The sequence below is a fragment of the Lagopus leucura genome, unplaced genomic scaffold, assembly GCF_019238085.1.
Source record: "Lagopus leucura isolate 7727_CA_CO unplaced genomic scaffold, USGS_WTPT01 Super-Scaffold_100012, whole genome shotgun sequence".
Classification (NCBI taxonomy): Eukaryota; Metazoa; Chordata; class Aves; order Galliformes; family Phasianidae; genus Lagopus; species Lagopus leucura.
In genome coordinates this window covers 9,272,082-9,290,942 of record NW_024962267.1, presented here as the reverse complement: position 1 = coordinate 9,290,942, position 18,861 = coordinate 9,272,082, and the positions used below count along the sequence as shown (strand labels likewise).

The following is an 18,861-nucleotide window of genomic DNA, read 5'->3' as shown; positions in this document are numbered from 1 at the left end:
CGGGTGCCGGCGCCCCGCCCGCCCGCGCCCCAAGCCGTAGCGCGGCGCCCCGCGCCGTCTGCCCGCGCCGAGCGCGGAGGATTCCGCGCGGCTCCGCGCTCCGCGCCGCCGCCCCTTCCCCGCGCGCCGGCGGGCACCGCGAAGCCGCGGAAGGCGCCGCCGGAGACGGGAGCTGTGCGCGAGGCGGGTGCGCCCGAGCTGTCGGATGGGGGAGCGTTAGGACAAGGATTGGCCCCGCTCCGGGAGAGCGCTGCCGGCGGCGCGCGAAGGAGCGCGGAGCCTCGGCCCGAGCGGGGCCGTTGCTGACAGCCGCGCGCTGCGCCGCGGTGCCAAGAGCGGCGCGGGAGCAAACCGTCCCGCAGCGCACCGCGCCGCCGCTGCCTCCCGCGCTGCGTCCCCAGCGCGCTCCTTAAAACCCAGCCTGGGAGCGGCGTTGGGAGGCGCTGCACGGAGCCCCTCTCGCCCGCCTTTGCCGCTGAGCGGGTGCGGAGCCTCCCCCGGGCCGGGACCTCACCCTGCAGCCCGGACCTCAGCATCACAGCGATGGGGCAGCGCCGCTGTCATAGCTGTCACCCGAGGGCTGTGTCACCCCATTGTCTCTGCGTGCTCTGGGATCCCGTTCACATCTTCTGGGGCTCAGTCGTGCTCCAGCAGCTGTTGAAGTCAATGCAAAGCCAGTGGCAGCCATCCTGCTGCCTTACTTTGCATTGTGGTGAGGAATTATGCAACTATTGTTTACTACTTGCTTGTAGTCAGACTACTCTCAAGCTAGCAGAGCACGACTGCCGAGTGTATAAATAGCCCTCACAAACCATAACACAGCTATGAGAGCGCAACGTGAACCTACAGCACAAATCATTCCTCTCCCAAGATGCATGTGGAAAAGGAGGAGGCCATCAAAACCGACAGGAGATGGCCCCATGGGCAATGGCCCCACCTAATACACCACCCGGCGCAGGGGCTACCTTCCTCACACCTTGTTCAGCCATGCCCTCTGAATACTGCTCTGAGCTGCTCTGAGCTATGATCTGCTACTGAGCAAAGAGGACAAGTTAACTCTAGGAGACAATATAATGATGGGAAATGAAGGTACCTGCTGCTCACAGAGGTTCCAACTGGCACGCCACGTGTTTCTTGTCCCATCTCAAGTCTCCTCTGCACAACGTGCTGCTGTCATGGAAGGCACAGACAAAACACCAAGCAGGCCCCTGCAGATTAGAATCATGTAATCAGTAAGGTTGGAAAAGGTCTCTAAGACCACCCAGTCCAACCCCAACCCACCCCACCATGCCCACTAACCATGGCCATCAGTGCCACGTCCCCACAGTTCTTGAACAGTGACTCCACCACCTTTCTGAGCAGCCCGTCCCAATACCACTCATTCTGAGAAGTTTCTTGTAATATCCAACCTGAACCTCCCCAGTACAACTTGAGGACATTACTCTCTGTCCAGCTATCTGTTTGTCCATCCATCCATTACTTGAGGTGCAGCCTCATCAGAGCCAAGGACAGAGGGCAGAGCTGCAGAGCTTCCACTGCTGCAGATGCTCAGCCTGACCACAAGCTGTTGACTCCTGCTAGTCTGGCCCAGGTACAAAAGCGCCCCAAGGCACTTCTCTCGGGAGCAGTTAATGCTCAGATCCTCCCCAGTCTGTCCTCCTCCTGTGGGCATCGCTCACTGGGCTCACCAGCAACTTGCTGTGTTTTACTATGCCTGTATGCCAGAATCATCCACAAAACCTCATTAAAAATGAAGCAACACATAATACCACGGCACTATAATACTTATTGTACCACCTGTGTTAAATTTGGTGGAAGGATTTTGCAGCCCAGGTGTCACTGAGAGCTGTGATGACAACAGGCCGTGCACCTGGGGCTTTCCCTGGCACTCTCCAGCTTATCCCTCCCTCTCACTGCGGCTCCTTCCCAGCACCGATAGTGCTGACCCTTTTGTCTTCACCCTCAGCTTCCTCTTTCTGCATGAGTCCTTCCCACCCCTGCCATGACCGTCAGGAGGTATCTGTAAGGTAGTGTTTAACCAGCAAGCCTCCCAGCTGATTTTTCATGAGGCTACCATGATACCATGGCTGCTACTTTGCAGTGGAAGCAGTGTGTGGGGGGCAGTTCAGGGGCTGCCCTGCACTGCCTGCCTCCTGCCATGGCCCCATACTTGCCCAGGCTGTCAGCAGCTGCTGGGAGCTGCTCTCTGACCCGGTATGCCACATCTGAGGAGCTCTGCTGGCATGCAGCAAAACACAGCAAAGGGGGAGAAGAGCCAGGGAGGGAGATGGTAAAAGAAACAGAAACAAGGGGATGGGGGAAAATGAATAAAAGGAAGAAAATAAGGAAGACAGCAGAGGAAGCAAACTAATGAAGTTAAACCCATCATTGGATTAGTGCAGAGGGGGGTGATTCCTTGCTGCTGGGGACCTGTGCCCGCTGCCTGCAGGGGGGTTCGGCTGGGGAGGAAAGCCCTGCATCTCCTGAGTTAATAAAAAAAGCTTTTGGACTTCAGCAGGCTGAGTAAATTAGGCTGAATATAAAGGTGCTGTATTATTTCTCAATGCGGCAGCAGTATGAAAGGAGGGAATGGGTTTCTTTTGAAGCGGCTGCTGTGTAATCCAGGGCTTTCAGGTGTACTTCAACCAAATGCTCTCCTGGTTTCAGCAGGTTAACTTCATTAAAGGCTCCATCTCCTGCTTTAATGTTTGCTGAAATCCCACTGGGTGGGCACATTAGGCAGAAATCAGCCCCACAAGAGAATTTCAAGCCCTTGTTTGGTGCAGAGCACAGACCTGGGAGGAGAACGCAGGAGGGGAACACCACGACCCAGGCTGTAGGGGAGCCCACTGTAACACACCCAAGAGCCCCTTGGTGACAGCAGCAGAAGGCACTGTCTCAGTGCCCCCCCCACAGCCTGCACACAGCTATGTCTCCTGTTGCTGTCTCCCTACCTGCTTCCTGCTGTGCTCCAGCATTCCCTTCTCCATGCAGTCGCTGTGCAGAGGGCTCCTTGTACAAAAGACAGCTTTTTTGCAGATGCTGGCACTCCTGGACTTAGCAGTTCCCTTACGGACAGGTATCTGGCACTGCACAAGCATGGCCTGCACGTGGTGATGTGCAGTGAAGGCTTTGCACTAAAGCTGCAGCAGGAGCTGGGCCAGCTTGCAAGGAGAGCACTTGGGATCCCTTAGCTTCTCCCCTCTCTCAGAGAGTGGACTGAGAAGCCATCAGCCACTGTGCCAGGCCCTGGAAATTCTCTTGGCTTTGCTATTGAGGGCTCTGAATCAGGCTTGATGTTCTTACCCCCGCTCGAGATCAACCTCTTGCTAGTCTGTGGCAAACCAAGCTCTGCAGGTTAACCCAGTAGAAGCACTCATAATGACCCACCACCTGTGATCTCCACAGATCCCCGCCCACAGGGCAGTATCTGGCCAGCTATAGGCTGGAGAAGCCGTAGTTGGCACACGCTCCAGGTGGGGTCAACAGCAAAATTGCTACAGGCTGAAGGAGAGGGACACATATGTGGGCCCAGGCACAGCTGCAAACCCAGGGCTTCAATTAAAGTTTGCTGAAGCTGGAGGGCTGATAGGGTAGTATGGTTAGGTCATGGTTGGATTCAATGATCTTTAAGGTCTTTTCCAACCTGAGTGATTCTATGATTCCATGATCACCCTGGCTGATGGCTGGGTGCGACAAAAGCGGCTGAGCCCTGCAAAGCCAGCACGATGCCATTAACTGCAAGTACTGCCATCAGCTTCTGCCAGGCTGGCTCCCATGGAGTGCTGTGTTCTGCAGTATGGGCTTGTAGGGCTGTGTGCTCAGTGCTGTAACAGACCTCACCAGCAATCTTCTTAGAACGCCGCCTTAAAAATACACACGTTCCTAAACTAGCAAGCCTTTTGGACTCCCCCTTGCCTGAGACTTGGCAAAGAAATTCTCAGGCCAGAAGCGATTTCTTTTTCCTTATAAACAAAATGCCATTACAATGCTTTGGCTCTTGGCTTGATAGATCCTGGCAAGAAAACACATGTGTATATTTTAAAGGTCTTTCTCCTTTGCTTATCCTGCTTTAGCTGTTGACCTCTCTTCTCTTCACGTGCCCAGGGACATTCTGGCACTGGCTGCCGTGGTGGTATGTCACAGGGCCCTCCCTGCAACTGGGCTGTTCTACGGGCAGAGAGCACATTCTTCTGGAGCACTATCACAGGGGAAAGCCTTGAGCTATGCAAGGTTGTCTTTCCCTTTTAATCTTTTGTTTTCTTTGATGTCCATTCTAAAATAAATTATTACACCTTATTTGTATTATGGTACCTGGCTCAGCAAGGACTGAGACCCTTCTGCTGTCCAAACACAGAGTCAGAGACAGTTCTTCCCTCAAACAGTTTACAATCTTAAGAGACAAAGCAGATGAAAACCAAGAGCCAGAAACAACGCGGATGACAAGCCTGTGGATTACTTTTGCATTTAGTCAAGTTGTAAACTGTTGAGGGAGGGATTGCCATCCGACTGTGCCTGTGCAGCATCAGCGGTAGCTTTCCCCTGATGCTGCTGGACAGCCTGTTGTTTGGAGACAGGTTTTCAGCACAGAGTGCTTAGGTGAGGATGCCACAGAAAGTACTGAAGGAGCCACCACTTCTCACTGTCATCACCAAGCATGTTTCAGTGTCCCAAAAAAGCAATCTCAAACCAGAAAGAGGCATGTGCCCTGCTGGCAAAGGGCAGATAAGGAGAGAAAAGAGAACAGACATAGTGGATTCCAGCTGATCATTAGACTCAAGGCTGAGATATGTTTTCATCACAGAGCACCACTCCTGTGTTTTGGGAACATTTCAAAGCACATCTGGCACATTTGAACTTGTGTACATGTTCACCTACTGAGACATTTCACAGTGATGGTTATCATCCTTTTGGCACAGTTCTTCTATGTGCAGAACGTGGAAGACAGTCTTCTTAATCCTCCCTTTAACTCAAATGCACACCTGAAATCAAGGCCTCGTACTCATGTCACTTCCTAGACAAGAAATCCATGCTCTCAGAGCTCAGTGCTGCTTCCTTTCTCTTTCCGCGAACATTCTGAGTCACTGTCATCACCCTTTCACTTTGGGGACAGGGCTGCTCCCTCATCACTGCAGCGTAGCTCCTTTTTCCCAGGAGGTTCTTCCTTCTGTCCTCCGGATCCTGCACGCAGACACCATTGATTTTCAGTAAAACTTCTGGAGATCGATGGTGCTAAGCCTGCTTCCCACTCAATAGGCTGGCACATCAGCTGCTGGGAGGCACTGAGGCCCATGCCTCAAATAACTACGCTGGATGGTCCTCAGGGGAACAGGGACCTATAGAACAGTGGCCAGGAAGCTGCTTGTTTTCCGGGCAGCTTGCACCACAGTGTTCTCACTGAGCTGCCTTCACAGGACTTGAGGAGCACGTGGGCCTCCTCAAATTCAGGCTGGTCTTCTCAAAGCTTAACTTATGGCTTAGCTGTAAAAGAGATGCACTAAAATAACAACTATCGGGTTCTGTGACATGAGGGGTGCTTTTGTAGCCATCCAGCTGCAGATAGGAGAACCAGTAGGCTCTTGTGGTCTTCCTGAGCTGGACAAGTGATCCAGCAGCCGACCCAGCGTTAGCAGCACTGGGCCTTTAATGTATGGCCTTTCATTTCCACATTAGTAGAATCAAACTGCCAATCTACTTCTCTCCTACCCCTACTCTGACTTCTCTATTATGAACTCCTGAATGGTCTCTCCCCAAGTGTAGCACAGTAAGTCCAGTGGCTACTGTAATACAAACAATATTCAGCTACAGGGTTTTCTTTATCCTCCTCGGTGTGCTACATTTAACAGCATCGACCAGGAGCCCAGCACAGCCAGGCTTCCCCTTGCTCTCAGCACCTCAGAGCACTTGGGTTCGCGAATCTCTCTATTAACAATACATTGTGTAAAGTTGGTACAGAGCTCAAAGTTTTCTGTGTGTGCGCTGGAGTTTGATTGTAACTGTGGGTATCATTATCATCAAAGAGACTGAGGAATGGCAGCTTTTAGTTAAACAAATGGAAAGCTGTATTTAGTCTCTTTTGCCACATTGTGATAGGAAAGAATAAAGGCTTTTAAATATATTTTACAGCTGCCGTTTCTTAGGTTTTTCTGCCTTACAATAGTCTCTGTGGTTCTGACTGGGAAGTTGTTGCGAAAGCGTTTTGTTTTTTAAAGCCTCCCATTGAAGTAATACATATTAATTGCCTCATTCCTGTGTTTTTTGTTGTGGTGGAAATTTCAGACTGGGGAGGGGATGGACGTGTTGTAAACCACCAACAGCTGAAGAGGGGGCACACAGCTAGCAGAAAGCAAGTGAGAAGAAAAGTGTCCCTGGAAAGTAAGAAGACAATGAGCAGAGGAGCAAGGGGGGCTTTGTGGGGCACAGCACAGAGGCAGGAAGGGGGGCAGTGCTCAGCAAGGAGGCCAGGTGGGAGCAGGGACAATGCCAGAAAGGAGCAGCATGAGAGTGCGCTCTTTGAAGAGGAAAAAAGAGCTGGATTCATCACCAAAAATGAATATCAATGAAGCAATTAGCTTTGCGAGCAACAGGATAAATGAATGCTGCTTTCCTAGAGGTGCCCGGCATGTGGTTGGATCCACTGCTGTACAGGAAACGTTGAGCTCATGCTTTTCCTGTTGCAATGGCACTAACATGGGCTCTCTGTCCTCTATCACCAGCTGTTTTCTCAAATCTTTTAGGAGATTTATATTTCTGATTAAATTGCCCAAAGGTTCAAAAGTTACTGCGACAGCAGGAAAGAAACATGTGACCACACACAAGTCCCTTTCCTTACACTCTTAAGCTGCAAGCATGTATGTATGCTCTAAGGAATACTTGCCAACACAGCACAATCTTAAGGGGCTACAGGTGGTTGAGGAGAACCACAACTGCAAATACCTCCATTTTCCATGATGTGACACAGAGTCACCAGAGCCACCCAGGGCAGGACAGGACAGGGCAGAGCCCCCTCAGCCTCCCCAGTCCTCCTGTGCTCACCACCACTCACCTCTGCACTTTGTGCTCTGAGAAGCATGTTGGCTTCTTTCCCTACAGATGTTGAAAAATAGAAGCAGTGGCTGTCTCTTCCAAGCACTCTAACACACCCAGACTAAAAGTGCCCAGGGAAAGCAGCAAAAGTGCCCACCTCCTCTCAGCTCTGTCCCACAGCATGGCCACCAATTCCATGCATGCCAGGCCCTGGGTGGCCATCACCCAGCTGAGACCTGCTCAGCGCTGATGCCAAACAGGTGAGCAGCAAGCAGCCCCATCTGCTAAACAAATGGAAGGTGAATTGACTGGAGTTCCAGCCAAGTACTGAAACATAGCTGTGAATCTGAAAGCCTTGTTCCAGAGAAACAACGTCCCACTTTTAAAATAAGTCCAAAAAAGCCCATCCTGCTTCCATTGAAGTCAGTGGCAAAATTCCCACTGGTTTAACCAGGAACAGGATCGGGCCACTTCCAGACAGATTTACAGCCAACATATGCTGTAACGCTTGCATTCTGCAGGCACTTATTTCTATTTCCAGCCATGTTTTAAAAAATTATAGCAAATGCCTATGGATTTGTGCGTATGAGTTATTGTGCTGCTAATGAGAGGAAGAATTACCCGAACATGGTTTAGATGGTCATCTGTTGCCAGCACAGATGAAATTGCTGGGTCATTCACTGGCTGCGTATCACTGTTCATCCCATTAGCATTTCCATTAGAATTATTGCAAAATGTAACTCAATTTCTCTCTCTCTGTCTTTTTTTTTTTTTTTTTTTGGCGTATGTGGGGAGAGACCTGGCCTGTTTTTGCAATTAGAATTGCTAAGGATTGCAAACGAAGTCCTGCTCACACTTCTGCACCCTCTGCAGGCACTGAGGGGGATGCTCCTCTGACAGGGCTACTGTTCCTGAACTGGGGAGCAGAGGGCTCTCCAAAAGGAAACACAGTGAAATGACTTCTTGCAGCTGAAAGTCTCTTGGACATACTGTGTGTATGCCCATGCACTAGAAAGCTTTGGCTAATTCATTTCCCCAAGCTCCTTGCTTTGGGCAGCTGAGTCCATCCTTCTTTAAAGCCAAGTAGTTTGCAGTCTACAGCCCACAAAGTTCTTGTTTTTCAGAATTGCTGCGGAGCCCCAGCAATGACAGGGTTCTCCAGAAGCTGCTGTCTGCCAGGCCCTTCAGTAACCAGGCCCCACTTTCTCTGCAGCTATTGTTACACAAAAAAGAAGAAAATCATCTCATGGCTGAAGACTCCCTCCCCTAACTCCTCCCACCCAGAAAAAAGAAAAAAAATCATCCATTGTTTTCCTGTAATTGATCAAGCATAAACATTCAGCTCTACAGTTTTACGACTAATCACTCTACTCCTAAGACACGTGCTTGCAGCTATGCAAGGCACCAGCTGCTGTCATTCCAATGGATATTAATTTATATTGTCTCCTGCTCCCGTCCTCCCTGCACCGACGCACAAAGGGAGCGGGGTGGCAGCGGGCGCTTTATATGAAGACATCTGCTTGAAAGGCAGACAGTGGCTGCGCTGCCGAGATTGCACCTGGACTTTCACTGAAAAATCAGGCACACCAGTTGCTTCCTGGCAGCCCAGGCTTTGTTCCACACGGGCGTTTTTGACTGCCGCTATTTATTTATTTGCCTCACTGAAAGGGAAATGAAATGTCAGGACATAGGGAGGGAGGCAGGTTTCAGGGCAGAGCAAAACTGGCTGAAATAAAATAACAGCCAGCCGATGCGGGAAGTCGGGTGAGGAGGAGGAAGAGGAAAGCTGTCACCTCTGATTTTAACTCCAAAAAGGTTCTCTTGGGGAGAGGCGTGTGGCTGGCAATGCCCAGCTCCTGTCCAGTGCTTGGGTCTGGGATGAACCAAGCCACTGCAGCCTTGGGAAGTGCAGGGGGTGAAGATGACCTGTTGTGAGATCCCACAAACAAAAAGTACAAGCCCAATGGCCCAAGCCTATGACTCACACTGAGCTTTGCACAATGGGAGCACACAAAGTATACCTGCCCCAGCTTTCCTCCCTCTAATCCCAGGCCAGCTCCCAGTAACCAAGCTTAAAAGCACCTGAATTTGTGAGCTCTCTCCATCCGTGTGCGACATGCACAGCCCTGAGCACAGTGGGCACACGAGGGGCTCTCAGCCCACCATGCCATGTGCCACAGACCTCTGGGACTGCCGCATGCCCTTTATCTGCCAGCCGGCACCCACAGCGGAATCCTGTGCATGGGGACATGGAGGGATGAAGGCACTCTGCTAACACAGTTTGCTCTGCTAAAGCATTCACACACCATCTCCCAGATACAACAACACTGAGGGCTCGACTATAGAGATATGAAAGATTTCTTTCTCCTAAGAGCAGGGCTGTTTCCCAATCCCTCTGCATTCGCTAATCAAATACCAATGTGACTGGGGTCACGTTACATTATGGCTGTCAGCTCTAAGCGCATACTGTATTTTTCATGACGTCCTGGTCTGTTGTGTTGTGCTGCTGTTTCACCCCCAGAGGCAGCGCAAGAAGGCTTTTCCTTTTTCCTTTCTTGTCTGCCTTGTGGTTTTGCCTAGAACCCCATTTCAAGCTTGGTCTGCGCTGCCACATCCTATACAAATGACTAGTGGATGGCTTACTAAGCAAAGAAGCTGGTTAAGCAGTTGCTCTGTGGGATTTTATTGCTCCAGTAAAGAACCGAGAGATGGTAATAGGCAGTTCAGATGTGAGGTGCTGTTCGCCCATGTTCTCTGCAGCAATTTTCCAAAATAAAGAACCAAGCTCTAACAGGGGATGTATTTCACGCTTTTTAAGACCAAGATGGACACACAGGTTTGGAATTCTTTTTTATAACGTCTGAGCTAGCAGGGTTCCTGAGACAAATCTAAAAATCCTTTCTTGTTATTACATTACATGCCTGAATTCCCACTGCTGTATACCACATGAAGTCACTTACCCTCTGTGAATGGGTATAAAATACTGCTTCTGGTGGAGAACTCATATCTAGGCATGTTTTATTGTGCTTTTTGCCCAAGGTAAATGAGAATGTGGGCGCAGGATGGGGAAGAAATCTTTCTTCCCTGCTTTTTTCATTAGCTTAAGCTGAACCTATTGATTCTGTTGGTAACTGCCTCAGAGCCTGTAGATATGGAAAGGCGACACAAACATCTCTTTCTGCACCTCAAAATTCTTTCCATTCTCCGAGCTCATGGTTTCTACTCCTCCACTCTCCCCACAGGTCTCCACAGAGCTCTGCCTCCCTGGGGATGCACGTATCACAAGGCACCAACCACGTGAAATATTAGCGCTCCCTCTACCCATACACCCTTCAATGAGCCCAGATATTTTGGGATGGAAATGTTATCTTTAGCATCTCTGTCCCTCTGCAGCAGCCACACGAGGAAGAAGTTAAGGAAGGAGCACTGACCGTTGTGCCATTAGGCAGTTTTGACTGACTGGTCTCACTGTAATATATGACTTCTCACAAATGACGTCAGGAAGTAATAGATTTTAACAGACGCTCACCACCCCCTTCTTTTCTATAAACAGAGCCAACATCTAGAAGGGGCAGGCTGCAGATGGTATTGTTTGTCTCTTAGCGACATGCGTATCCCAGGTTGAATTTTCATGGGGAATTGCACCCAGGCCACTGGTAAGGCAATACCCCTGAAGCAGTGTCTGTTTAAAGGGCTGCTTTCTAGCTGCACTCTTATGGTCTCAAGGCAGATCAGGGAAGAGTCCTGGCTTACAGTCTCATGTTCCCCAAAACTCTTCCTGTGGATTTCCCAGTCCACTATTCATACTATCTCTCAAGGTTGTCCAGATTCCTAGGAGCTCTGAGCCAGATGATACTGGGTTGATTTACTGAGGGTGAGATGACAAGCACATGGTGGCAAATCTTTCCCTACGGCCTTGGCTACACGGGCAGCGTGGAAATAGCTTGGGGAGCAAGAGGCTATGAAGCATGCGAAGCACGAACTTGCACTGCTCCAGTCCATTTTATAGCATGGCAACACTGAAATCCTCAGAGCACACATGCATTGAAGGGAGATTTTTTTTCCTATTAGATAAACTCTTAAATGTCACTTGGGATCAAAACCTCAGGTCTTGTCTACACAGATCTGTATGCGGCACCTATGCAATACAACTGTGTGGAGACCTACATTTGAATAAAATGGATTTTTTCTCACTTTAAAAAAAAAACAACAAACTTACTCTGCTCTTTGGAGTGCCAGTGCCTTTTGCCTGCAGCACAAGCTCCTTTCCATGCAGATGAGTAGTGTTCCTCTCTCTTGCAAGGGTTAACTGTGTTGTGTTTGTAAAGATCTTGGACAGCTCCAGACTCCTTAAGTGCCAAGTCCTCTCCTTCTTGCTCTCACTTCCAAGTATTATGATTCTGTGGGCCAAACACAAGTTACTTTTATATGCACTGTAGCTTAGTCCAAGGGAGAGTAGGGGGCAGCTCTTGTTGCAGGAGGAAAGGGCGATGGCTCAATCGCACCAGAGACAGGAAAAACCCCAAGTGCCTGTGACCACAATCAGACTGTGCATGTGCTCAGGATGTGAAACAGGACAATGATCCTCTTTGTCCTGCCATCTCTACACTTCATCTCCATGTCTAAGCCATGGCAAGAGGGGTGACAAGGGGACACGAGCAGCTTATCAAAAGAGATCAGGATGTAGAAATGGCAGGAGAGGGTGAAGGTCTGTGGAGAATGGAGTGGAGGGCCAGGAGGGTCCCCAAACGATGCTACAGCAGGAGCCTCCTTGTCCTGCTTGGTTTTCAGCCATATTAGCTGCTGGCATGCTTGACCCCAGCTGTTCAAAGCCTCCATAGGACACTGTGCTCACCCTCCTGCCCTGTCACAGTGGCCGCTTCCCATTCAGCAGGGCATGAGTTATTTCTCTTTTGTGCATGAGGCCCTCCTCGAGGGGACCACATCTTCCCTGCAACCAAATAATCAGATGCATTTATTGTTGTGGAAATTATGCTCCCCCCAAAGTATCTGACCAGTAACAGCTTCCTGGCTTTGTCTGCAGCTCGGCAGCCTCAATCACACTCTGGAGCAGCCAGGGGGACTGTGTGTGTTGTGCCTGCACAGGGCTGACAGGAGTGACAATGCCGAGTGTCCTTCTGATCTGTCCCCAGTCTGGTGGGGCTGGTACTGAGCAGCAGGTCAAGACCCTGACCCTTCTGCCACAACTCACCAGGAGGAGCCTGAGGCCACTCGCTGGACCTGCCCCAGCCTTACACAGGAACCCAAGCAAGCCCTGCCCACCCAGGGTGTCCTGACAGATAGGTTACTGGGCAGATGAATACTGGGGATACATAAATCACCAAAGCATTCCCCAGAGCGGAGGGGCCTGAGCTGCTGGGAGGGCTCAGGATGCAGGCCCTGCTCAAGAGGCTGATGGCACAGGATGTTGCTGCTCTGGGAATGCAGGGACAAGCACAGGTGCCCAGGCAGGGCTGTGCTTAGCTCTCTGTGACATGGAAACTGGTGGGTGCATTGTTGACTCTCTGCACCTAAAACACAAATCCAGCTGGACTCAGCCTTGTTGAAGTTGGTGAGAGAACAACAGACTCTTGTTCAGCAGAAGCACCAAAGAAGACAAACGTAACCGAACAAAGATGCGCTGCTCAAAACATGGTGTGCAATGCTGCCTGTCTTGCGCCAAGAGCCTCCTTTGTTCTCCAGTGGATACAAGGCTGGGAGAATCCTGGAGCTCGGCTGGCAAACTGCCTCCTCTTGTGCCTCAAGGACCCAGGGAGTCTTGCCCACATGTCCCTGCTGCCAGCCAAGCCTGGGGCTGATGAAATATATGCTGTGAGGTGACTGGAATCACTGCTGGCAGTCCTTAGCCAGACTGCCAGGAGAGCAAAACTGCCCTAAAAATACCTAAAGCCCCACAAGGATAGTGACAGTGAGCACCCTGGCAGTTCTTGGGGACTTGCTGCCATGTGTATTCCTCACACGGAGGCCTTTGGGCAGCACCTTACCCATGTGAAGCCTGGAGCTCCACCATGGCTGCGCCTCCGAGCAATGGCCTCAGCCACCGACGTCACAGCCATTCAGTTGCCTTGGCAGCAGCCATGCAACTACTGATGGACCAATGTCTTCACTGACAGAAACAGCCTTACCCAGGAACCAGCTTGAGCTGAGGAAGCCCATGGAGGAGGGAAACTCAGTGAGTCCTGCACAGACAGGTCCACAACTGCCCTGTCTTTCCTGGTACTCCATGTCCACAGGCCACTGAGGTGATCTCTGTGCTACATCCATCTGCAAGGGGGGAGGGGTCCCAGAGCCCCTTGGAGTCTCTGCTCATCCCAAGGAGGGACAAGCCACAGCCCAACTTTAGCCTTGTGATTTCTCCTCTTTTAATGCTGAACACAAAAGAAAATCCACACACAAGAGCCTCAGGAATTCAAATTTAGAGAACTCTGCCTCTGCTCACAGGAAACTTGGCCAGAAGTTATCTTGCAGAGGAATGTAACCAATGCAGAAGATGGTGCTTGGCTTTTCAAATCCAAGCCCCTAAATACATTGTGCTTTGGCTGTCATTTAGTGTTCTTGCTTTGCTTTTCCATTTCTGTTTTGTAGCAACGGCAGCCTAACCACTCTCCAATCCATCCTGACCCCACCCCCCCAGCCTTGTTCCCATCACTTTTCTATCCACTCTCGTGCCATTAAAACAATTTGGGGGACAGAGCTGGGAAACAGTCCACGTTAAAAACAGCACAGTGAAGAAAAATGACTTTTTTTTTTAAACCCAAGTAGCACTCAGTTACCTTTGTCCTCTTCCAGCAATAAAAACCATTACAACTGGGAAGGAGAGAAGGCCTGGAGGATGGGGTAGGCCCAAGAGCTAGGAGGGCGGGATGGGACAGGGCAGAACTTGGCAGCACAGCAAGGTTAAATGAACATTGGACTCAGACCTCATCAACCTCTCCTTATACATAAAGAAAATGACAGGCCTGGAGGGCTTGCTTCCATGTAAAGGATGAAGAGGGAAGAAAGAAGAGACACTCTCCACTATAAAAAGGATGCGTGCAAGTTCATCCAAATGGACTCGGAAATACCCTTCCTGCACTTAACACTGTGGTTGTGACTGATCTGGCCATGTCTGAATGCAGAGCTGGCACCTGGACATGCCAAGAGCACCTACGACTTCCTCTGCTTCCTGAAGTAACCAACAGGCTGTCAGGCTGCCTAACATCACCCCAGAGCAGCCTCAGCTATTTGCTCTAAGTTCTGCTCTGGTTTCAACCTTTCCCATCCCGGCCAGGCCACTGATTGCACTGCCACCATGCCATGGTCCTGCTGCTGGCTCCGCAGCGCTCACCTGCTGCAGCAACTGTGGCAAACCCTCCCACAGCGAGGCAGGCAGTTCCCTGCAAACTCAGCTCACCTCTGTAAATTGCCACTTACAGAGCTGCAGGCATTGGTCCGGTGTGCAGCACATGGGAACGCTGCTGTCTGAACACCTCCTCTCTCACAGCTCAGTCTGTACATCCATCCACCAAGAGGTCACAATTTACAACAGATTTTTTCATGCGCGTATATTGCTGTTACTGCTGACTCCTCTTTCCTTTGGAGAGGGAGAATGGCTACAAATATATTGGAAGAGGTAACTGGATTTTAGGTCAAAAATAGCAATACCTAAGTTTATATATATATATATATATATAGACATACCTAGCAGGAAGGAGAATGGAAGGACGAAGGAGGGCTGCTTCTCTTATTTACTTCTAATCTGTTTTCTTCATATTTGCTCTACTTTTCATTCTCTTTTCATTCCTAGAAAAATTATGGCAGATGAAGCCTCTTAAAACTGTAGCTTGCTGGTGTGAAAATCTAGGCTGCAATTTAGAGTAGCTATATATATATATATATATATATTTGCTTTTTTTGTACTCTGGATTGAAGAAGGTGATGTATGAAAACTCAGATTTAACAGCCTAGAGATTAAATCTTGTTGCGTAGGTAAGGTTTTGGCAGAAAGGCAGACAGTGATTCCTAACCAGTACCAAAAATTCAGAGAGGAAGGGGGTTGGTTTTAATATAAGTTTGCTTTTCTTGTAATGAATTTTAATGACAGCTTTCACGTCTGCCTTCTGTGATTCATAAGAGAAAATTAAAAACCCACACCTTGAAAATTACACGACAATGCTGCTGACATCTTGCAGTTGCTGGCATTATCTTGAAGAACCTTTCAGTCCTGTTTCTATGCCACATTGTTTTCCTCACAAAACATATTTTAAACATAAAACATTGAGTGTTCATTTCTTCTTTATATCATTTTTATTCATTACCTGCTAGAGGCAAAGGGCATGGTTTTATATAGAATCCCCATTGAATATCTTATTTTGCAATTTTACTCTACTGTACATATTTCCCAATAAATTATTTTCTTTCAGATGCAGATATTCTTCTGGAAAAGCAAAGCAGGGCTGCTTCCTCTGCTTCCGAGTTGCTTTTGCTGTAACCAGCTTGGGTTAGTTTGTCAGGTATGTTTTGGGAATGCCTGGAGAATTAATTCTGTTTTAAAGACTACAATCGTAATTTTGGCACCTGAATTTTGTGCCAGGTCAGCAACAGAACAGCTTTTGAACACATCAAAGGCTTGTTCTAGACAAACAAATGACTGTGGATATAAAACTCATCTTTCCTGCAATCTATAGCCACAAAGCAGCTGATTCAGAGGTGACCACAACTTGTCCACATCTGGAATGGCGGCTCAGCCCCAGCCCACACCATGTGAGAACGCCTGCTCCATGCTGCTTGCTTTGACTCCGTATCGCTTTTGGGTGCCAGGAAAACTCTTGGTGTTGGTTACCTATGCTCATAGATGGCTCAAGGCTTCTCAGCACTGAAGGCCAAAGTTGTGTTTGAAGGTCAATGTGGTGTTGGGGACTTGTGGTTCAGGGTGGGTCTGTGAGGAGAGGGAGAGCTGGGAAGGAAGGGGATTTGGTGGTGGCAGTGGTACTCAGGGAAGTGAAGAGAGGCAGGTGGGCAGAAGGCTGGGAGATTTGGGTAGCAGGGGCTCTCTTCCTCTCCCCATACTAGTTGATGCGTTTCCTCAATTCCTTCTTGCCCTTCTGTTTTGTGACACCTATCCACTAAGCCCACTGAGTCAGGAGTCACTTCCTTTGTGCTGCAAACAGCTCCTGACTCAGTGGGCTTAGTGGGTGTCACAAGCCTCTCATGCGAAGTGGAAATGGGGGCAGTGGTCAGCATACTGGAGAGTTGTTTTCCTTGCTGACACTAAACTTCACATGTTGGAGATAATCCCTTCTCCTCCCTGTCACTTACTTCCTGCTCAGGTCTGACCCTCTACCCTGCTCCCCATTCCACCCCATTCTAATTATTCATCCCTTTCCCTTTTTGCCAGCTGTGTTGCCATCATGTACTGCTCTCCCTTGCTGCCCTTTGCCACCAATTGCCAGAGCACTTTTGAAACTCTGATCACCGAGTTCTCACCTTTTAATATACTCTTAGTTTGCCTTTTCCTACTGTGTATAACTTGAGTAGAAGGAGAAATTCAGGCACTAGTATTTTACCTGCCCAGTTTTTAGCAATGAATGCAAATTATGACTCAATAACTTTAAAAATTGGTGCCTACATGAATTACAATTTAGTATGGACTAAAATTTACTCAGAGTTGCCTATGAACTGTGGCTTGGCCATAAATGCCAAAGTCTGCATTCAAAATGTTTTGGAGCATACTGCAATTTCTGTAAACCTGTACTTTTCTATCCTTCCACTTTGTTCTTTACTCTTTCATTTTCTTTGCAGCAAAATTTTCTTCTCAGAAAGACTAGTTCTTCTTTCTCTGTGTTCCAGTGACTTTTCACTTAAATACCTACTATTTTGAAAATGACATCACCTAACATAAATATAACACTCTTGCCTGAATCTCAGTATGCTCTGCAAACCATAGATCTGATTCTACAGATTTATGCTCGTGCATAATCTGGAGCATGAAAAGTTGTGTCATCAGCTTTGGCAAAACGGCCCACGTACCTCAAGTTAAGTACCTGTTTAAAACTTTCAAGGAGTCCTAAATTTCTGGGCAGATAGCGCTGCAGCCGTCTCGCTGAAATACAGCCTCAGCCAGCAGGACCTGCACGGCCACAGGACAGCTCGGTGCTTACCAAAGGCAACAGCCTGATGGTGAGATGAAACTGCCTGGGGAGCTCTAGCAATGAGCGTGCAGCTGCCTAAGCTGAAATTCGCTGAGTTGGCAAGGGACTTCTCTCTCGTTCCTCCTTTCAGTCAGGGCTATGAAATCAGGACTCCGTTGCTACAACTGAAGACAATGCAGATTTGATAAGGAACCAGGTAGCTTAGTGATTGTATTTTCTATAATACAGCACATGGCTGTTGGTGCTTTGTTCTGTGGAAATCACCTTACCAGTTCTGATCCGACCTGACCACGCACCATCTTCTACCGTCATATCACATCCAGAGGTGACGATGACTTTGTAGATGCACATAAGAGACAGACTCGACATGTAAATCCATAGTCATACGTAGTCTTAAAGCCTTTATTTTAATGCAAAATAAAACAGGTAAAATTTATATAGCCATATGTACCAAAAGATCAAATCTTTGATATGGTACTAGAAAGAAAACTTCAGGAATTGTGTATTGAATTTCTCCCCCAAAACAAACACGTGTGATTTTGAAATTAATTTAACTAAAACTCATGGGTATTGTCAGGATCATAAACACTTCCCTCTCCTCCTGAATAGCACAGAAGTGTCTTAAAAAGTGTTTTCTTTGATGCAGACAGTAAAGAGTGCTTCCGACTTTGCACTTTGTAAGGCTTAGGGACTCTGCAGAACTCTGTGAGGGCAAGCACAGGCATATGGCCTTTTGGAGGTGCAAAGCAGCCCCTGCCCAGCACAGAGTGCCAGGATGTGGCCCCGGCGGAGCACTCAGTGGGATGCACTCCCAGCACTGACTCTGATAAACAAATCTGCGATGGCTGGGAGGAGGAGGTAGCACAATTCATCTGTAAAAAAAAAAAATAAAAATTAGGCAGCGTGTGAAACTAGTTCAAGAAGCTGGAGCGAATTGGAATGCAGGCTGCACGCAATTCTTCAAAGCAGGAGCCTTTAAAAAAATTATTATTGACATGCTTTGCTCCCCTTTTCTCCACAACGTTCAGGGGGTGCTAAGAGACTCCTGCCTCACGCCGCATCACAGTGCTAACGTCTGCTCTCAAGCCAAGACATGGCTCACTAGTGGGTGGTCACTGCAAAAATGCACAGGCTCTCTCCGTATCTCTTAATCTTTCATCTGCGGGGCCCAGCTGGCCACGGGCCAGGGCCAGAGCTGCCAGCTGCACGCCCCAGCTCGGGAAAGCAAAGCCTCCAGCAGCCCTCCCGTCGTAGCCCTTAAGGCGCAGTGCTGGCACGCTGCTCCTGCTGCAAACGCGGCCCTCCCCTCACACCACTGCCACGGCGGTGACGCTGCTGCCGGACTGGCACCTTTTGGGTGAGGGAACGCGAGGCGATTACGTGTCAAGAGCGCTTCAGACGTGTAGTTTTCCCAAACATATGGACATATGGGGAAAAGAACAACTTGTTACTTAACGGCTCTTTTGGATTTTTGCAAGTGCGTATTTTCAACCATCAGTTGTAGCACCTCGTGGATTCTGCACGGTACATATTTTTCCACAATATGGTGCTAAAATCATACATTTTACACTGCAGAGAAGCTGACTATATATACTGTAGTTACACATTATACTTCAAAAAAAGCCATACCTCTAGCAGATATTAAACCTGCAAAGGGCAATTTCCTCGCAGAACAATGGCACCA

General features: G+C 48.9%; 1 long non-coding RNA gene across 1 annotated transcript; it reads right to left on the bottom strand.

The window, feature by feature from the left end:
* Window positions 1-494: 494 nt before the first annotated feature.
* LOC122181827 lies at window positions 495-17,566 on the bottom strand. The gene is made up of 7 exons (XR_006179602.1): window positions 17,447-17,566; window positions 17,070-17,341; window positions 14,728-14,829; window positions 14,461-14,639; window positions 11,246-11,426; window positions 1,094-1,208; window positions 495-654 (listed from the first exon to the last, which is right to left on the bottom strand). It is a non-coding gene; the product is annotated as an uncharacterized LOC122181827 (long non-coding RNA).
* Window positions 17,567-18,861: the final 1,295 nt, after the last annotated feature.